At 36.9% G+C, this 20,147-nt stretch overlaps 1 long non-coding RNA gene across 2 annotated transcripts in view; it reads left to right on the forward strand.

The window, feature by feature from the left end:
- Positions 1–20,147, forward strand: part of LOC143691591 (uncharacterized) — a 208,645-nt gene that overhangs the window by 62,114 nt on the left and 126,384 nt on the right. The window contains exons 1-2 of one of the 2 annotated variants that reach the window (XR_013179588.1): positions 2,633–3,385; positions 19,289–19,335. The exons of the other annotated variant lie outside the window; for it this stretch is intronic. This is a non-coding gene — a long non-coding RNA (uncharacterized LOC143691591). Of the gene's footprint in view, positions 1–2,632; positions 3,386–19,288; positions 19,336–20,147 lie in introns of those variants that run through there. 2 annotated transcript variants of the gene reach the window in all.

Raw genomic sequence — 20,147 nt, forward strand, 5'->3', positions numbered from 1 at the left:
AATTGTTCTTTACCATAGCCCTAGAGTACCACATTGGAGCAGCTTCCTCCCCAGTGTGTAAACCCATGGAAATTCACTGAACCTATCATCTTCAGAGTATCTGTAAGAATCTCTTAGGTTGCAAAGACTCAACTCATCAGGGTTAAGAGGAAAGAAAAGGGGTTTCATGATAACCATAATAGTGGTAACATTCACCAAATATAGGTGCTCTGGCATTAAGAGAAAGTGTTTCCTAGCATCACAGAGATGTAGCTGTGGCCTTACTTACCCATTTGCTATACCCATGTATTTGTAAGTGAATATGGTACAAATATGAAAAATATTCTGAAATCTCCTCTGGGGATCAAATACTGCTGGATGTGAACTTAAAACAGATACCACTCAGTAGCACTTTTGTGTTTCAGGACCTGTTTTTTTCTCTTTCAAAAAGATTTCCATGATGACTTACTGGGGTTAATCAGGAAATTTAATTTTACTGTATTTTACTTGGGAGTAGAGGTGTTTCTTTCTTGATTCTGAAGATTTATTTTATGAGGATGAGATTACCTGCCCTTGTCATTGATGTGTGGAGGCATATTACATATGATAGACATTGTGTGGGACATTCCCTCTTTTTCCTTTGTTTAGCCATGGAATTTGGGTGAGATTGACCTCAGTCCTAGTTCCAGAAGGTGTCCATGATTAGGCTGAGCCAGTTAGAGTAAACCACCTTGCTTCTATGATTCTCTGAAGGTAATAAAATAAAGCCTAGTTCAAACCACTTAAAGATAAGGAAATTTGTTAGCATATATAACCAATGTCCTGAGGAAGTATATGCTGAAGGTATGCTATTATCAGCACTCCAGTTCTATTTCTGTATCATTCTGCATGTGTCACTTATCTCTGGCTGTGACTCTTCCTTGAGTCACAAGGTAGCTAATGGTAGTAGTAGGAGAGCATGTTTCTTTGTTCATGTCCAGTGAAACACACATACACATACACTCATATACACAGACACACACAGAGACCGTTTGTACAGCCATGAAATAGAATGTTTCCCCTTGATAACAAGGTTACCCCAGACCAATTACCAGTTACCAGGGGAATGCTATGAGCTAATTGGCATAGGTTTGTACTCTTTAAACAAATTACGATATCCCTTTCCTTAAAGCACTGCATCTACACTGGCCTCAATTATTCCTCAAGTCTGCCACGCAAACTCCTCTTCTAGAGACCTAGGCCATCTTCTTCACACTAATTAGGGCTCAGATGAACTTTTTACCTGGAGAGGACTTCCTTGGTCACCTTGGCTAAAGTAGCATCCCTTTCACTCTGTTTTATTTTTTTTAGATCGCTCATCAGCCTGACACCATATTTTATGTCTGTTTGATGATTTTTTTTTTTGTATGCTACATGGTCAGGATCACATTTCATTCTTTTTCCATGTGAGAATCCTGTTATTGCAGCACCATTTCTTGAATTTTTCTTTGTTTGTTTTCTTGTTTGTTTAGGGAAGTGCATAGACCAGGAATTGAACCTGGGTCTTCTACATGGCAGATAAGAATTCTACCACTAAACTACCCTTGCACCCCTATCTGTTTGGTTTTTGTATATGTACTATACATCTCCTATCAGAGTATATGCTTTATCTATCTAGTTAAATTCTGAAACCCCAGAATGTAGAAAGTGACTGGCACATTAGAGAAACTCAATAAATATTAGTTTAGTGAATTGACATAGTCTTGCCAGCAGTTTTGGGATGAAGCTAACACAGAAGGAGGACACAAGCAAGAGACCTCAAAGAAATTAAGGCCTCAACTATGTTGACATTATGATTTCAGGATCAAACACCCTTGAAACCTGCCTTGTCTATGAACATTTCAGTCACATGAGAAAGAAAGTCTCTTAGGTTTTAAGTCAGGTTGTGATGGAGCTCTTCTCATTGCACCTTATGAGTCCTAACCAATGCATTCTATCTTAAGTTTGTACATATTTGTATGTACAGTACAAACTGTACGCTTAATACAAATACTAGACTTCTTCATATTCCTGTCCCCTGATGGTAGAGTGGAAGTTTCTGTGTAATTACTTTATCATCAGAGTTTGAAAAGCAGAAATCCATTTTGAATATTGACAACTGAATCTAGTGCTAAGCAAGTATATACTTTAGAGTATAAAAATCTGCCAGTGATCTGCCTTGGAATGCAAAGAATCCCCTACTTAATCCTTTTCCATTTTCTGCCACTGATTAGATTCAGCATTCTGTGGCATGCCTGCTCCTTCTGTTGACCACATTTATCTAGTAAGAGCTATTTAAGCATATTGCTCTTGTAGATGTGGAACAGTGAGCTATCCTGGGAGAAATGGTAATAATGTGGAATAAAATTTTTGAGAGGGAAACTTGTACCTTTTTTTGCAAGTTCACCTTTTCCCTTTCTCCTTTTTTTCTCACTAATTCTCTCCCCTACACTTTTCAAGTAAGATCCTCCTTTGTGCTTATTTTCTCAAGGGGAAGATTGTGACAGGATAGAAAGCAGAGCAAAAAAAAACTTCCTTGGCACCTGCACCTCAGTGGAGCAGAGGTGACTCTGGGTATTGGGCATTATCTTAGTTTCTGAGGGCTGCTGTAACATAATACCAAGAATTGGGTGATTTTAAGCAACAGAAATTTATTATCTCTTAGTTCTGGATGCCAGAAGTCCAAAATCAAGATGTTAGCAGGGTTGTGCTTCAACTGAAATCTGTAAGGAAGAATCTATTCCATTCTTTTTTGCTTCTGGTGGTTTGCTGGCAAATCTTGGCATTCCTTGACTTTTTTGGCAGCATAACTCCATCTTTGTCTCTGTTACACGCCTTCTTCTTTTTCTGTCTGCTTTAGAAAGCACTTAGGACAGATTAGGGCCTGCCCTGTGCCAGTTTGAAACTATAATGTTCCCCAGAAAAGTCCTGTTCTTTAATCCTGACTCAATATTGCTGAGGGGGATCTTTTTTATTAAGTTGTTTCCATGGAGACTGACTCACATAATTGTGGGTGGGACCTTTTGATTAGGTGGTTTCCATGGAGACCTGTCTCCACCCATTCAGGTGGCATTGCTTACTAGAGTCCTTAAGAGGGAACCATTTTGGAAAAAGCTTCAGAGGTGATAAAGCCAGTAACCTTTCTAGATGCAGGCCTAGAACACACTGCCATGTGCTTTTCCATGAGATGGTAAGCAAGCCAGAACCTGGAGAGAACCAAGGGAAGCAAAGAGACTAAACTCAGTCCTGTAGAAGCCAAGTGAGAAATCCTTTCAGGAAATAGGCTGAAAGCAATGGAGCCTAGGAGCAAGGAACCAGCAATTACCAGCCAGGTGCTTTCCCTGCTGACAGAGGTGCTCCAGAGGGCATCAGCCTTTCTTCAATGAAGGTAACCTTTTGTTAGTGCCTTAATTTGGACATTTTCATGGCCTTAGAACAGTAAACTCGCAGTTTAATAAATTCCCTTTTTAAAAGCCATTCTGTTCCTGATATATTGCATTTCAGCAGCTTTAACAAACCAAAACATACCCTAATCCAGTTTTGCTTCATCTTAAGTACATCTTCAAAGATCCTATTTCCAGGTAGGATCACATTCATAGGAGAAGGCAGTAGGACTTGAACATATCTTTTTGTGGAAACGATTTAATCTATACAGGCATAGATAAAGTGTTGGCAGCTTGAGGGGGAGCAGGTCTCCTTGACTAGGAAGCAGAAAACATTTTTCTTAGGATGATGGGGAGAGGGGTTAAGAGGAGTGATGAAGGAGAAGTGAGCAGAGTCAACTTGTGCATGTGACCCAAAGGCAGGGGCCCCATGGACTGTTTGCTAGGTTAGGGTTCTGGAGTGAAGGGCAAATCCTTAGATTAGATTACATCACAGTCAGCTGAACTGAATTCCCTTGACCCAAGTAGGGCACAGAGCCTGTAGAATGAGTCCATGCCCTCTGAATTGGCATCAGAGTAGCAGTGAGTACAAGTGAAACTTGAAGGTGTCTTGTCGGCTATAATGAGATTACACTAATACCAGTGTGTCCTATCAACCTGATGTGTTGATGGATATCTTGGAAGGTGAAGAATGGCAAGGTTGAGGATCAGTGCCCCTTTTTAATGTCTAATACTTGTATTGTAGCAGGCAGGCCTTCCCCTCTTTCTAGTTCAGCTGTGCTCTCTGTGGAAAATCCCCAAACCCCCTCTCCTTGCAGGCAAGCGAGATAAGGCACATTTCCTGGTATAGAAACCCCCTCCCCTAGCCTTCAGGAACTAGTAAAAATGCACATAGGCAAAAGAAGACATTCCTGGGGTGGGAGCCCCTCAATGGTTCAGCTCTGGGCCATTCTCAACTTAAATCAGCCAATTGTTCACCTTGTGTTTAACATATTATACAGTCTATAAAAACTAAAGTTGCCTTTTGTTTGGGGCTCAGACTTTTGAGGTGACTCAGCTGGGCCCTTGTGCGCAGGAGCTAATAAAACCTGCTTCCTAAAACTATGGATCCTTAGTCTCAGCCTGTTCTAACTTCACGGAACGTTCCTGGAGGCCTGAGGTCTCGTTCCTGGTTTTCGCACTACAGTATCAGACACCGAAATTTAAACACATCCCCAAGTTGACTTTGGAGAACTGGAAACCCAAACTAGAAATTATATTATTATGGAATAATAAAGAAAGTTATATTTTGCCCCCCTCCCCCATATTTGTGGCCCACATTTAATACCTTCAATGAGATATTTATTTTAGTTTCCTCATGACTGAATTCCCATGGAGTTACAAGAGGACATAACTTCTAGGTGGGTAAGGACTCTTTTATAGTTATAATGACAACCTATGAAATATTTATTGTTGAATAAGTAGGCTTCAGCCCACCTAGTCATTAAGTAAATACTACAAATCTGGGCTAAGACTAGTTTTTCCACACTGAGATGTGGAGAGCTCATTTTGTTATTATTAAAGCAGCTTGACTGACAAAACAAACTCCTCTATAAGCATTAGACCACTACTATTTTCTATTTGCTGTATTGAGTGAAAAAATATATTGGCAGAACGGGGTGGTAGTGAACTTTAGGATCAGAAAAAAAAGGCTGGCTGGGATTTTCAGAAAAGATTAATGGAGTAGGGTGCTCCAGGACTCAGTCCTTCTATGAAACAACTGTTAAATAGGAAATAATTGTCTGAAATAACAATTTTGGAGGCCAGAAAAATACTGTTCAGCATCCAGGGAAGAGTAGAAGGGCTCTGTGCCCTATTTGGGTCAAGGGAATTCAGTTCAGCTGACTGTGATGTAATCTAGTCTAAGAACTTACCCTTCACTCCAGAACCCTAACCTAGCAAACAGGCCATGGGTGCCCTGTCATTCGGTCATGTGTACAAGTTGACTCTGCTCACTTCTCCTTCATCACTCCTCTTTACTCTACAGTAAAGGGCAGTAAATTGCTCACTCCATGGGGTGGCTACCTGTGCCAATCCCCCATTCTCATGCCAGGCTGCTGTGGGGTCCTGTCTGTGGTTATCTCATTGGTGACAGAAAGGAACATAACAATCCTCTTGCCCAATAAAAGGGGTAGGCACAGCTGACCCCTGATCATAGTTTTTGATTAGTGAATTCTGATCTCTAGGGAACTGCTCTGAGGGAAGCTTTGTTTCAACCAATTCTGGACAAAGGCTGTGGCAGCCATTGTTTCAACCCTCCCCAGACAGAGCCACAGGCATTGGAGATTTAAAGATACAGTGCTTCCTCAGGGTTACAGGGAACAGTAAGCTGAAGTGCTGCATTTGCTGTGCAGGCCAGGAAAGCTCAACATTGGGGAGCCAATGGAGAAGCTTTTGGTGTCTTCCCTGAACTTCTCCTGTGAGCACTTTGGAGCTGTCTGCACCCCTTTGTGGGTCCCTGACCCTGTTTTGGCTGGGAAAGTCCTGACTCTGAAGTGCCCTCATCCCAGAATTTTTCCTTCAGGCAAAAGCAGCTTGAGACAATGAAAGGAGTATTAAAAAACTATAGCAGTTGAGAACCTGGGATAAAGGTCTGCTGGCTTCAAGCACCAAGGAGAGAGAGGTCTGCCTCCAATGAAACAGAGAGGACAACCAAACTCCTGTAAACAGGGGAACTCCAAAACAACTAACTACCAGAAGCCCAGAACAAGTCAGAGGCACAGAAAGACAGGAAATACCCTACACACTGTTTTTGCCTTGGATAGACAATCCTGATAGATAAGTTAAAGCTCAAGAAAACCTCTGTCTTAACAAAAGCTGGTTTAAAAAAACCATAAGAAACATACATCTCAAGGAATAAATCCCAGAGTTGACAGTTTAAAATATTAACATGTACAGTGTGTGACAAGCAAATGCACTGCCCTCCCCTGCACATGACTCCCAGGGGTGTGGACCTTCCTGGCAATGTGGGACAGAAATCCTAGAATGAGCTGGGACTCAGCACCAAGGGATTGAGAAAACTTTCTTGACTGAAAGGGGGAAGAGAGAAATGAGACAAAATAAAGTGTCAATGGCTGAGAGATTCCAAACAGAGTTGAGAGGTTATCCTGGAGGTTATTCTTACGCATTAAATAGTTATCACCTTTTTAGTTAACTCATAACAGAGAGGCTGGAGGGAACTACCTGGAAACATAGAGGCATGTTCCAGTAGCCATATTTCTTGTAGATGATTGTATAATGATATAGCTTTCACAGTGTGACTGTGTGATTGTGAAAACCTTGTGTCTGATGCTTCTTTTATCTACCTTATGGACAGGTGAGTAAATCATGGATTAATAATAAATAATGGGGGAATGTACAGTGTGCAACAAAAGTATAAGTCAAGCAGAGAAACAAGAAATGATGGCCCATCCAAAGGAAGAGCATAAAAAAATACAGAAACCACCACCAAAGAAGGCAAGAATGTGGAAATAACAAACAAAGCCTTAAAAAAAATCTTAAAACATGCTCAAAGAGATGAGGGAAAGTACAGAGAAAGAGCTAAAGGATATCAGGAACAAAATGAATCAACAATATGAGAGTCTCAGTAAGAGAGAAAAAATTTAAAAGGAACCAAATAGAACTACTGGTGTTGAAGACCACAATAAATGAAATAAAAAATGCCCAGGAGGGTTTCAAGGGCAAATTGGAGCTGGCAGAAGAAAGAATCAGTGAACTTGAGGACAAAAGAATTGAAATGAGTCAGGCAGAGGAGCAAAAAGAATTTTTTTCTTTTTAGAAATATGAAAAGTTAAAGTAGCCCATGACAGCTATGAGACACCATCAAGAACACCAATATATACATTATGGGAGTTCAGGAAGGAGAAGAAACAAATAAAGAGACAAAGGAATATTTTAAAAATAATAATTGAGAACTTCCCCAACTTTAGGAAATAAAACATGATTATGCACATCCAAGAATCTCAGAGAACACCTAACAGGATAAATATGCTGAAAAATATATCCCATCACATATTTATTACAGTATCAAATGCAAAGGGCATGGGTAAAGTTCTGAAAGCTGCAAGAGAAAAGCAACATATTCAGTACAGGGGAGTACCAATTAGACTGAGTGCAGATTTCTCATCAAAACCATGGAGACAAGAGGGCTGTGGGTTGAAATAATTAAAGTGCTGATGATATTAAACAACTGCCAGCCAGGAATTTTTTATCTGGTGAGACTCTTCTAACAATAAGGAAGAGATTAAGATACTCTCAGATAATAGTTGAGGGCATTCGTCACTACTAGACCTACCTTACAAGCAATGCTAAAGGAGATTCTTCAGACTAAAAGGAAAGGACACCAGATAGTGCTTCAGAGCAGCATAAAGAAATAAAGACTTGTGGTAAAAGTAAACATATGGGTAATTATAAATGCTGGTATTATTGTCTTGTATTGATTGGTATATAACTGTACTTCTTGCTTTCTACAGTTGCTAAAGTGCGAATACATAAATGCACTGATAAATCTGTTTTTGGACATACAGTCTACAAAAGTTATAAGTGGTAAGATGTATAAAATATTGGTGAGAGTATAGATGGGTATAGGAAATATATATGTGCATGCTATTGAAGTTAATTTGGTATCAAACTAAATGTGTTTGCTATATATTTAGGATATTAAATTTTAACCCCATGATAACCTCAAATATAGTAGATGAAAATATATAGAAATTAGAAGGCGCTCATTATGGAAGCATACAAAAAAATCAAATAAATATAAAAGTAGGCATTAATGGAAGAGAGAGAAAAAAAGGTATAAGATTTACAAAGCTAAATAGTAAAATGACAGAAGAAAGTCCCATATTATCTTTATTAAGGTAGTCACTTTAAATGTAAATGAATTAAACTTTCCAGTCAAAAAGCAGAGATTGGCAGAATGGATACAAAAGCACAACCAAACTACATACTGTTTGCAAGAGACTTACCTCAAATTCAAAGAAACAAATAGGTTGAGAGTGAAAGGATGGGAAAAAATATACCATGCAAGTAGTAACCAAAACAATGCTGGGGTGGCTATGCTAGTATTAGATAAAATAGGCTTTAAGTCAAAAACAGTTACAAGGTAGTCATAACATACTGATAAAGGGGATGATTCAACAGGAGGATGTATTCATCAAATACATCTTATAAATATATAAGCACTTACAAATATATATGTACCTAAGAGTAAAGCCCAAAAATATATGAGCAAATACTGATGGATTTGAAGGGAGAAATGAATCATTCTTTATTAGTAATAAGAAACTTTAACACTTCACTGCCAATAATTAATAAACCATCTAGTCAGAAGATCAATAAGGAAGTACAGGAATTGAATAATACACTGAACCAACTAGACCTAACAGACATATATAGAGCACTGCACCTAACAAAACAGAATATACATTCTTCTTGAGTGCATATGGGTCATTCTCCAGGGTAAACCATACATTGGGTCACAAAACAAGTCTTAATAAATGCAAAAATATTGAAATCTTACGATGTATATTCTCTGATCAAAAAGGAGTGAAATTAGAAGTCAACAAATGAGGGAGAAATGGAAAATGTATAAATACATGGAAATTAAAGCAGCATACTCATAAATAATATGGATTAAAGTAGAAATCAGAAGCAAAATTAGGAAATATCTTGAGGTGAATGAAAATGAAAAAACAGCATCTTAAAATTTCCAATATACAGGGAAGGCAGTGCTGAGAGGGAAATTTATAGCTCTAAATGCTTACATTAAAAAAAGAAGAAAGGTACCAAATCAGAGACCTAACACAAAACTGGAAAGACTAGAAAAAAAAAAAGAAGAACAAACTAAACCCAAAGCCAGAAGAAGGAAATAACTAACAAAGATTAGGGGGCAGACAGATGAAATAGAAAACAAAAAACAGTGGAGAGAATAAACAAAACCAAAATTTGGTTCTTTGAAAATATCAATAAAATTGACAACTTATAGCTAGAATGACGAAGCAAAAAGAGAGAGGGAATAAAGACTAAAAATCAGAAATAAACAAGGAGGCATTACCGCCAACTCTGCTGAAAAAAAAAAAAGAGGATACTATGAACAAGTATATGCAAATAAATTAGATAAACTAGAAAAATGAACAAATTCTTAGAAAAACACAAGCTACCTACATTGACTCAAGAAGAAATAGAAGATTTCAACAAGCCAATTACTAGTAAAAGATTGAATCAGTCATCAAAAACCTCCCAACAAAGAAAGCCCAGGACCAGATGGCTTCATGAGCTAATTGTTCAAAACATTTCAAGAGGACTTAACTTCAATTCTGACCAAACTCTTCTAAAAATTGAAGAGGAGGGATGACTCCATAACTCACTCTGTGAGGACACCATTACTCTCATACCAATACCAGATAAAGATACCCACAAGAAAAATGTAGACTGATATCTCTTATGAATATAGATATAAAAATCTTCAACAAAGTACTAGGAAACCAATTCCAAGAGCATATTAAAAGAATTATGTACCATGATCATTTGGAATTTATCCCTTGTAAGTGACGTTAAGTTGGTTCAACTTAAGAAAATCAATTAATGTAATAACCCATGTTAAAAGAATGAAGGAAAAAAAAAGATCATATTTCAATTGATGCAGAAAAGGCATTCAACAAAATACAGCATCTTTCTCAGTAAAAATACTCGAACACAAGGAATAGAAGGAAATTTCCTCAACATGATAAAGGGCATATATGAAAAGCCTGCAGCTAACATCCAACTTAATGGTGAAAGACTGAAAACTTTCCCTCTAAGATCACAAACAAGACAAGGATGCCTACTGTCAGCAATGTTATTCAACTTTGTACTGGAAGTTCTTGCCAGAGGAATTAGGCAAGAAAGAGAAATAAATGGCATTCACATTAGAAAGGAAGAAGTAAAACTTCTGAATAATCTGCAACAATGCTCGTAGAGCTAATAGAGAAATTTAGCGAAGTGACAAGGTATAAAATCAACCACAAAAATCCACACAGAAGTGTTTTTGTACACACATAATGAACAATAGGAAGAAGAAATAAAGAAGGTACTCCATTCACAATAGCAACTAATCAAATCAAATACCTAGGAATAAATCTAACCAAGAATTAAAGGACTTGTACAGAAACTGCAAAACACTAAAAAAATCAAAGAAGACCTAAATAAATTGAAGGACATTCTGTTTTCATGGATTGAAACACTAAATATTGTTAAGATGTCACTAACACCCAAAGCAATCTATAGATTCAGTGCAATCCAAATAAAAATTCCAACAGCATTCTTTGCAGAAATGCAATCATCAAATTTATATGGAAGGGTAAGGGGCCCAAACAGTTAAAGCCATTTGAAAAGGAAGAATGAAGTTGTGAGGACTCATAGTTCCCAATTTTAAAACTTATCACAAAGTCACAGTAATGAAGATAACATGGTATTGGCACAAGGACAGACATATAGTCCAATGGGATATAACTGAGAGTTCAGAAATCAATGCTTACATTTATGGCCAACTGATTTTTGACAAGGTAGCAAAAAACCCTCAATTAGGAAAGAATAGTATCTTCAAGAAATGGCAGTGGGAAAACTGGATCTCCATTTGCAAAGGAAAAAAAAGATGGAGAATTCCTGCTCACATCATATACAAAAATCAATTCAAAATGAATCAAAGACCTTAATATAAGACCTGAACAATAGAAGTCCTTGAAGAAAAAGTAGTGAAGCAATTTCAAGAATTTCTGTTAGTCAGTAGTTTTTAGACTTTACAACCAAAGCAGAAGCAACAAAAGAAGAAAACAGATAAATGGTACTTTGTCAAAAATAGAACTGTTCACTCCACAAAGGACTTCATCATGCAAGGTAAACAACAGAGCCTACACAATTGGAGGAAAATTGCTGGAAACCACATATCTGATAAAGTTTTAATTTCCAGAATATGTAAAGAAATTCTTCAATTTAACAACAAAAAGAGAAAGAGCTCCCAAAATAGGCAAAAGACATGAGCAGACATCTCTCCAAAGAAGATAATCAAATGGCCAAGAAGTGCATGAAAAGATGCTCTCCATCATTAAACCTCAGGGAAATGCAAATCAAAACCATGGTGAGATACCATTTTTACATAAAGTAGGATGACTGTTATTACAAAAGGGAAAATAACAAGTATTGGAGAGGATGCAGAGAAATAGGAACACTCATTCATTGATGTTAGCAATTTAAAATGGTGTAGCTGATGTGAAAGCAGTTTTCTGGTTCTTCAGAAAGCTAATTATAAAACTACCACATGACCCAGTAATCCCACTACTAGGTCCATACCCAAAAGAATTGAAAGCAGGCACTTGAACAGATATTTGAACACTGATGTTCATAGTGGTGTTATTCACAATTGCCAAAAGATGGAAGCAACCCAAGTGTCCCATCAACTGAGGAATGGATAAATAAAATGTGGTATATACATATAATGGAATATTATTCAGCTATAAAAAGGAATGCAGTCTTGATTCATGGGACATGTTGAATGAAATAAGCCTGACACTAAAGGACATATACTGTATGATCTCACTGATATTAAACAATTAGAATAAGCATGTCATAGAGTCAGAATCTGGAATACAGGTTACCAGGGGACAGGTTGGGAATAGGGAATGGGAAATTGAGGCTTCAAATGTACAGCATTTTATATGCAATTTATAACACTGAAATACTTATCTGAATGTGATAAAAGGGAGAAATTACTAGATTGTATATATGGTAATGGAATAAAATTTTTAAAAAATCCATCTAACTACACTACACAGACAGTGAACCCTAAGTTCACTTATAAAAATGTGATATCATTTGTAACAAATATTCTGCACCATTGCAAGTTGTTCATGGGGTTGCTGCCACAAGGGGAAGGGAATTGGAGTTTAAGGATTACCCTGCTTTGGTGTGTGTTACACCTTGGCATATCTTTGAGACTCATAGAGGTCTTCTCTACATACCGTCTCTTCAAAGTTCAGGATTTCGTTAATATATTTCATTAACATAAAATAATATTGAAATATTTTATTTCACTGTTGTTGTAAGGAGTTAGAAAATCATTCATTCTTAAACTAATAATTTCTGATCTGGTTTGTTTTATCACTTAGATTACAATTCATGATTCATCCCCTGTGGGATTCCTTATTGGATTTATACATTACTGTTCATACTTCTGGGATTTGTAGGATTTTAAGGGGTCAGTAGTCACTGGCCAAAGTCTGCTTGCCTTGCTTTGCCTCATTTGAAACCTATAGATTATAGTTATTACCTAGGTTGACCTGGTATGATGGTTAAGGTTTTTTTTTTTAACAATTTTTTTTATCATCACAGTTGACTTTTTTCTTCTTTTTTTAGTGAAAAATAGCATATATGCAAAAAGCAATAAATTTCAAAGCATATCACAACAATTAGTCATAGAAAAGATTTCAGAGTTAAGTGTGGATTACAACTCCACAAGTTTAGGTTTTTGCTTCTAGCTGCTCTAAGATACTGGAGACTAAAAGAAATATCAATATAATGACTCAGGAATCATACTCATTTGTTAAATCCTACATTCTCTGCATAACTCCACTATCACCTTTGATCTTTCTCACACTCTTTAGGGATATTTGGGCTATGCCCATTCTACTTTTTCATATTGGAAGGGACTGTCAATAATATGGGATTTGAAGATGGAGTTAGTTGAAGTTCTGGAGAGGCTGGCCCCTCTGCATTTAAGGACTTGTCTGGTCCAGCGACCCAACTGGAGGTTGTAAGTTCTGGAAAGTTACTCTAGTGTAAAGAAACTTTGTAGAATCTTATATAATGCCGTAGGTATTCTTTAGGATTGGCAGGAATGGTTTTGGTTGGGGGTTGGCAGGCTATGACAGGTAGCAATGTCTAACCAAAGCTTGCATATGAGTGACCTACAGAGTAGCTTCTTGATTCTAGTTGAACTTTCTCAGTCACTGATACCTTATTACTTATACTTCTTTTCCCCCTTTTTGTCAGGATGGCATTGTTGGTCCCACAGTGCCAGGGCCAGACTCATTCACGGTAGTCATTTTCCACACTGCCAGGGAGACTTTCACACCTGGATGTCATATCCCACATTGGGGGAGGACAATGCTTTCACTTGCAGAGTTGGTCTTAGAGAGAGAGAGGCCACATTTGAGCAACAAAAGAGGTCCTCTGGAAGTAACTCTTAGGCATATCTATATGTAGTCTGAGCTTTTCTGCTACATATATAAGCTGTGTGATGGTTAATTTTGTGTAAGCTTAGCAGGATTAGGATATCCAGTTTGGTTAAACACTTGCCTAGATATTGCTGTAGAAGTATTTTAATGATGGGATTAACATCTACAATAAACTGACTTAAAGGAGATCCCCTTCAATAATATGGGTGGGTATCTTCAATCAAGTGGTGGTCTTAAAAGGAAAGAACTGAGTGTTCCAAGAAGAAATTTGGATGCAAAGACTTCACCATCAAGGCAGGGCAAGATGGTGACATAGTTAGGTATGGAGATTAATTTCTCCTACAGAATAGCTAGTAAATGGCCAGGAATGGTACAGAACAACTGCTGAGAGAACATCAGTGACTGGACACATAGCATACACCAGTCTGGATCAGGTGGAATGGCTAAGATCTTATGCAGAACTGTAAATCCCCTCAGCTGCAGAGGCTGGTACCCCTCCTCCACAGGAAATAGCTGACTGGTTCCCCAAGGGGAAAGGAAACAGACTTTACTAGTAGCAACAGCTTAGCTCAACCGTGCTCGGATTGAGGAATTAATGAATAAGTTCTGACTACTGAAAACAGGCCCTCAGCACAGATAAACATGAAGTAAGTGCTAAAGGAACTAAGAGTTTTTGTCTTGGCAGGTAGGGGTGGGGCAGATGGAAAAGAAAAACAAACAGACAAAGCCAGAGGCTTTTTGAGTTGGACAGAAGAAAATACTGGAAAAGGACTGGACCCCAAGAAAAGGAGGCACACAGAGCCATGTACCAACTCAAGTTCTTGAATGGCAAACCTGAAGTGTAGAGGTCTAGCGCAGAAAAGGCTTTTTTGCTTTTTTTTTTTCTTCTTAAACAGTTCATTAAATAGAACTGCAAGCTCACTCAGGCTCCAGCAGTGCTTCAGGCAAGGGCAGAACTAAAGTATGTCTGAGAAACAAAGTAACTAGTCAAGTGAAAGGAGTTAATACCCTAAAGAGTGTATCTTCACCAAGAGAAGGGATGTGGACACAGCACAAGTGGAATCCCTCCTTTAAGGAATCCCCAGGGACTGGAATAAAGAAGGACTCAAGGCCTTCCCACTCCTTACCTCTGACTCAACCATGCCCCTGGCAGGGAAAGTCCTGAAATTAAAGGCATTGCATCACTTTAAACTGGCAGGTAGCTGTGGGCATATAAGCTCCACAATCTGGGCAGGATTGGAAAAGCACAGAGTCTAGAGGCTTCATAGAAAAATCTGTCAACTTGCTGGGTCTCACCCTCAGGGAAAACTGATGGGGGCTACTCTCTTCTCCTGAGATCTGGACTTGTCTGGTCTGAGAAAACCTGATTAGGGTATATAATATCTGAGGAAACCCTTCTCAAAATAAAAGGCTCCTATAGGCAGAGCAAGAAACAGAAAAACAAGAACTCAAAAATTCTGATGTGTTATACAGAACCTATGCTAGAGGTCTAGAGTAAGTTGAACTGAATGTCAGAGACAGAGAACAAAGCAAGAAAACCTGAGGTAAGAAAGTGGAAAAAACCTGCAGAATAAACTGATTAAGGAAATCAAGTGCCTAGAAGAAAATTTTGAGTCGTACTAGGAAAATCAAAGTTATGGCCCTGTCAAAGGAAAAAACCAATACTTCAAATGAGATATAGGACTTGAAACAACTAATTCTGACATGCAAAGTCTCATCAAAAATCAAATCAATGAGTTGAGGGAGGATTTAAAGAAAAACACTGGGTGAACATAAATAAGATCTCAAAAGTTTGAAAAACAAATTGCAGATCTTATGGGAATGAAAGGCACAATAAAAGAGATGAAAAAAATGGAAACTTACAAAAATAGATTTGAAGAGGCGGAGGAAATGTTTCGTGAAGTAGAGGACTGGACATCTGAAGTCTAATACACAAAAGAAATATGGGAAAATGAGTGGAAAAATATGAGCAGAGTCTCAGGGAATTGAATGACAACATGCAGTGCACAAATACTTGTGTTATTGGTGTCCCAGAAGGAGTAGAGAAGGAAAAAAGAAGGATAAAGACTAATGGAGGAAATAATCACTGAAAATTTCCTATCTCTTACGAAAAACATAAAGTTACAGACCCAAGAAGTGCAGTGTACCCCAAACAGAAAAGATACAAAATAGACATACTCCTAGACACTTACTGATCAGATTGTCAAATGTCAAAGACAAAGAGATAATTTTGATAGCAGCAAGAGAATAGCAGTCCACGACCTACAAGAGATGCTCAATAAGACTATGTGTGGATTTCTCAGTAGAAACCATGGAGGTGAGAAGGCAGTGGTATAATATATTTAAGATTCTGAAAGAGAAAAACTTCCAACCAAGAATTCTATACCCAGAAAAGCTGTCATTCAAAAACAAAGGGGAGATTAATAAAATATTTTCAGAAAAACAGTCACTGAGAGAATTTGTGACTAAGAGATTGGCTTTACAAGAAATACTGAAGAGAACACTACAGGCAGATAGGAAAAGGCAGAAGAGAGAGGTCTAGAGAGGAGTGTAAAAACGAAGACTATCTGTAAAAGTAAAAAAAGAAAAAAAATATGACATGAAATAAAAAAGACAAAATGGTAGAACAAATACTGCATTTACAATAATAATATTAAATGTTAGTGGATTAAACTCTCCAGCCAAAAGACAGAGACTGGCAGCATGGATTAAAAAAAATAGGACCCATCTACATGCTGTCTACAGGAGACTCATTTTAGATCCAAGGACAAAAAATAGATTGAAAGTGAAAGGTTGGGAACAGATATTTCATGAAAATAAGAACCATAAAAGAGCAGTGGTAGCTATACTATTATCTGACAAATCAAACTTCAGATGTAACAAATTAAAAGAGACAAAGAAGGACATTATTATTAATAAAAGGAACAATTCAATAAGAAGACAAGAATCTTAAATATTTATGCGCCAATTCAAAGGTTTCCAATATACATGAGGCAAGCATTGACAACAGTGAAGACAGACGTAGACACCTCTACCATAATATGTGGGGACTTTAATTCCCCTTTCTCATCAATGGGTAGAACATCTCAACAGAGGATCAATAAGAAAACAGACATTCTGGATAATATGATAAATGAGCTAGACTTAACAGACATTTACAGAACATTCCACTCCACAACAGCAAGATACATGCATATATGTAGGCTAAATAACACACTCTTAAACAGCCAGTGGGTCATGGAAGAAATGACAAGAGAAATCATTAAATATCTCAAGGAGAATGAAAATATAATCTATTAAAATTTGTGGGATGCAGCAAAGGCAGTGCTGGGAGGGAAATTTATTGCCTTAAATGCCTGTATTAAAACAGAAGAAAGAGCAAAAATTAAGGAATTAAATGTTCACTTGGAAGAACTAGAGAAAGAACAGCAAACTAACCCCAAAGCAAACAAAAGGAAAGAAATTACAAAAATCAGAGGAGAAATAAATGAAATTGACAATATGAAAATAATCAAGAAAATCTACAAAACTAGAAGTTGGATCTTTGAGAAAATCAATAAAATCAATGGACCCTTAGCTAGGCTAACCAAAAAAAAAAAAGAGAGAGAGAGCAGAGAGGGGGATGCAAATAAAGTCAGAAATGGAAGAGGGGGCATAACCACTGACCCTACAAAAATAAAGAAGGTAATGAGAGGGTACTATGAGCAACTGTATGCTAATAAACTAGACAATGTAGATGAAATAGACAACTTCCTAGACAAACATGAACAACATTGACTTGAGAAGAAATAGACAACCTCAACAAACCAGTTGCAAGTAAAGATATTGAACAATCATCAAGAAGCCCCCCAAAAAGAAAAGTCCAGGATCAGATGGCCTCACACATGATTTCTACCAAGCATTCAAAAAACAATTAGTACAGTCTGTATCCCTTCAGCTTCAATTACCCAATACCTCTCTATCAGTTTGAGAGGTATGTGCTAAAATCATTAGGATTTCTGATTGATTTAAATGTTTTGTGAACAAATGGGAAGATGGGTAAGTGTTCATGATGACTATTTTGTTCATCTATTTTTCTTTTACTTGCACAATTTATCTTATATTTTATATATTCACTGTGTCCAGGTAGATCTTTATGTCTGCTCATTTCAGCTTCTGCTTTATAATATCCCTCCTTAACCTAGAGAACCATATTAAAATGCAGATTCTAATTTAATAGTTTGAGGGGGACTTGGAATTCAGAATTTCTAACATATTCTCAGGTAATGCTGATGCAGCTGCCCTATGGACCACACTTTGAGTTGATAGTGACATAATACATATTTAGTTCAAAAATTTTTATATTATTTCATGCTACCTATTTGGATAGTTGGATAGTGGTGCAATAGCAGTTTTGGGAATCACTGAGTTTCCATCTGCACTAACCAGTACAAGTGAAGTTTTGCCACAGCCCCTGTGAAGTACTTTTATCATTTTATTCCTTTTCCTAATTCCAAGTCATTTTTGATGCAAAACCTGCTTAAGGGGCCTTTTCTTACAGCCTTTCTGTACTGGCTTCCTGTCTGTCCTATACACCATGCCCTAGTGTTTTGCTAAAATAATATTTAGCACATATTTAACAAAATAGGATTTTGCTTAATTTTGATTTTGCTTTTTACATTCTTATCTTACTAGAAGCTGAAGTTTCTTTATCTGTATATACCTTTCCTTTGTAGCTTAGTTAGGTTAGTGATGTTTCCACTAACTCATAGTTTTCAAACTACCAGGTTCGTTTCTAACGGGAAACTTTTTATGCTTCATGTACATTATAATCATATAAAAAAGAGCTATTTGTTGATTTAGTAGCCATTTAGTTCCTTTCTATTCATGTTTTCCTGAGCTCATAGGAAATGTTATTCAAAGTACGGAGTGTCTTGAAGATGTACTGCTTATGACTTGGTACAGCTGCTGTGCTCTTCAATTAACATTTGGAAACATTTAAAGGGTCAAAATTTTTTCTAGGGCCATGTTCTTTAATGAAAGTGAAAGTTTCAAATTTTTTATGATGCACATTCTAAATAGGATGATCAGAGCATAGCTAGGGATGAGCACATTTCAGAACACTGCCATGTGCAGAGAAAAGCTGCAAACTGGAGGATTGAAACTTTTGAATACATATCTCAAGTTTGGATTCAGGCATCATTATCCTTCTCAGGAAATGAGCTGGACAGTAAGTTGTTCAAAGGAAAAACCAAACTTTTACCAAATGAAAAGCAAGGGAAATTGATTCCTAGGGGAAAAAATATATAGTTGGTTCTACTTTTTGGAACAATTAGGAGCACAAAAGTCAGCATATTCAGAAATAAAGATCATAAAATTGTTAGCAATTATGAAAGAAATTTTATCTTCTTAATTTTTATTGACATTTTTTATCACAAAAGTATACATGCTTGTGACAGATCTGACAATTGAGATATATTAAAGAAAATATATATTTTTTCCTATCCTTGGTCTGTTCTATATCTCATCCACTGTGGAGAAAGCAGTTTTTTAAAAAATCACTTATTTTTATTTTGTTAAACATTTTTTTTGAATAGGAGATATATTCACATGGCTAAGAGCAAAAGTTACAAAGGTGTAAACTAGTTTTCATCCTATCTCTGTATCTTTCTTCCCCAGAAACTCACTTCCCTTCCCTGGACCAATGAATGGTGCCACTTCCTTGGGTATGTTTTCAAATATTTTACTCGTGTATGAGTCCATATATTTTTATTCTCCCCCTTAACTTTTTATACGTACAGTAGTATCAAGCATTCATTGTCCTCCACCTTGCATATTTCACTTAACAATAGATCTCAGAATCTGTTACACCTCTATACAAAAGAGTTTCTCACTCCTTCTTTGGGTGATGCCCATTGTATGGCTGTAGCCATCATTTATGAATGGTCTCACTACTGATGAACATTCACATTTTTTCACAACTTAATGCTATAAAAAACAATGCTGCCATCAATAGCTTTGTAAATCATTTTGCACCTATATAAGTAAGTCTGTATGATAAATTTTTTGACATGCATTACTGTGTCAAATGTAAATGAATTCTAAATTTAATAGCTATTACCAAATTGCTCTTCTTAGGGGTTATAAAATTTAATCAATACATTGAAGTAATTTCTCCCCCAAACCTTGACAATACACTGTTACAGTGGTCTTTTTCAACCTGATGGTTAAAATGGATTTTATAGTGTATTTTAAGATTGGCTTTTTCTATTTATGAATGAGGAGGAATATTTGTTCAGAATTATAAAAGACATATTTATTTCCTTTTTCTTTTGGTTAATTGCTCATGCGTAAAAGATATAAATACTAATAGGAGTCTTTGAGCTTTTTAATGAAGAATTTCTGTAACTTTTCAGAGAAAGAGAGGCTTCCTGGGTTCTGGCTGTATGTTCATCTTTTATATCTTATTATATATTTTTCTCTTACCAAAAATGATGATGGGTTAGATCAAGAACCTGTGGGACAATGAGATATCATT

Source organism: Tamandua tetradactyla, chromosome 7 (genome assembly GCF_023851605.1).
Source record: "Tamandua tetradactyla isolate mTamTet1 chromosome 7, mTamTet1.pri, whole genome shotgun sequence".
Classification (NCBI taxonomy): Eukaryota; Metazoa; Chordata; class Mammalia; order Pilosa; family Myrmecophagidae; genus Tamandua; species Tamandua tetradactyla.